We start from the raw sequence: 2,006 nt of genomic DNA, 5'->3' as shown, positions 1-2,006 counted from the left end.
AATTTGAGGGGAGGGGGGGACACATCTCAAAGGCAAAGGCACAAAACGTTTTCCTCTACATAAAACCTGGAACAGGGGAGACGAAGCTTAGCAGCCAGGAGCCTCTTGCCGCCTGCTTGCGGGTCTGACAGAGCTGGCATATGTGCTGGAGGCCCGTTGTCATCGGCTGAGCGTTGCCGTTAAAATGTTCCAGTGTGTGGAGCCAAGTGAGAATCCAGATTAGTCTCTTTGGCACTGTAAGTTGGTTTCTGGGTTGGGGTGCAGGTTTATTAATTCTCCAGAATCCCAAGGATGCATGAAAAATGCTCAGTGTCATTAGACATTAGGGAGATGCAAATTAGATGAGATCGACCCCTAGATACCATTAACACCTATTAAAATGGCAAAAAGCTTAGAAACTGAAAATACCAAGTGCTGGCAAGGATGCAGGGCAAGTGAAACTCGCATACCCTGCCAGTGGGGATGCAAAATGCTGCTCTGGAAAATAGGTTGGCATTTTTAAAAATCCTTTTATTGATTTTTTGAGAGAGAGAAAAGCATTGATGCAAGACACATAGATCGGCTGCCTCCTGCAGGCCCCCTACTGGGGATTGAGCCTGAAACCCTGGGCATGTGCCCTGACTAGGTAGGTATCCAACCGGCGACCTTTTGGTACATAGGACAACACTCAACCACCCAGGTCTCTGATGCATCGGTCTGGGAAGGAGGGGGCCTGAGAATTTGCATGTGGAACCTGCAAGGTAAGTTCCCAGGTGAGGCTGCTGCTGCTGGTGGGGACCACCCTCAGGGAACCTTGGATGTAGCTGTGGTCATAATTCTGGTGCTTTCCTTTCCAATCCCTGGGCTGGGCATTCTCAAGGGGCGGTCATTGCTGCCGTTTATCACAACAAAACTATTTTAATTGCTTTAATTATTTCCTTTGACGCGATAATTTCCCTTCTGAAGTCTTGCCTAAGAAAATAATTCAAAATGTAGTTAACCATTGCTGCACAGAGATATTCATCATGAAGTTGTTTATATTGATAAAAAATTGGAAACAGCCCAAGTGTTCAATAAGGAATGGGTGGTTGAGTAAATTATGACATAGCCATGAAATTGACCTGTGACACAACTATTAACGTGATTGTTTTATGGAGTAGTTAATGATACAAAAAGTGCTTATGATATCTATTAAGGGAAAATTTCAGGATATAAAATTTATATACAATAGGATCTTGTGTGAAGAAAATAATTCACATGACACATGCTAAAATGTTAACAGTGGAGTTTTCCATGCTTTTAAATTTATTTTTATTGATCAATCTGAGAGAGAGATATTTGTTATTATTCCACTTATTTATGTATTCATTGGTTGATTGTTGTATGTGCCCTGACCAGGCCCCAGAGGCACTGAACCAATCTTGGGATATCGGGATAATGCTCTAACCAACTTAGCTACCCGGCCAGGGCTATTTTTTTTTAAATTTTGAAATAATTATAGATTCACAAGAAATTGCAAAGGCAGTACAAAGAGGTCCTGTAGACTTTACTCACTTCCTCCTATGATTACATCTTATGTGATTTAGTTCAACATCAAAACCAGAAAATCGTCATTGCTATTCGTGTTGTGTCTTCCATGTCATTTTAGCATATCTGTAGAGTTGTGTAACCACCACAAGATAAAGAATGCCCCATCACCTCGAAGATGCAACTATTAAAGTGATGGTTGTGTGGAGTAGTTAATGACATAAAAAGTGTCTATGATATCTATTAAGAGATATCATATCCACCCCCTTCCCCTACCATCTCTAACTCATGTGTTCTCCATCTCTGTGATTTTATTATTTTGAGAATGTCACGTAAGGGGAGGCATGCAGTATGTGGCCTTTTGAGGTTGGCTTTTTGTTTCACTCAGCATAATGCATGCCCTCGCGTTCCATCCAAGTTATTACGTGTATCTATAATTCATTCCTTTTTATCGTGGAGTAGTAGCCAGTGGTGTGGATACGTTTCCCCCTTGCTTTTCA

At 41.7% G+C, this 2,006-nt stretch overlaps 1 protein-coding gene across 1 annotated transcript in view; it reads left to right on the top strand.

Moving 5' to 3' along the window:
- Positions 1–2,006, top strand: part of LOC102751449 (mitochondrial import inner membrane translocase subunit Tim17-B-like) — a 17,308-nt gene that overhangs the window by 10,516 nt on the left and 4,786 nt on the right. The gene's annotated exons all lie outside the window — the stretch shown is intronic.

This window comes from Myotis davidii, unplaced genomic scaffold, assembly GCF_000327345.1.
Source record: "Myotis davidii unplaced genomic scaffold, ASM32734v1 scaffold425, whole genome shotgun sequence".
Taxonomy (NCBI): domain Eukaryota; kingdom Metazoa; phylum Chordata; class Mammalia; order Chiroptera; family Vespertilionidae; genus Myotis; species Myotis davidii.
This window is presented reverse-complemented; position numbering and strand designations above follow the sequence as displayed.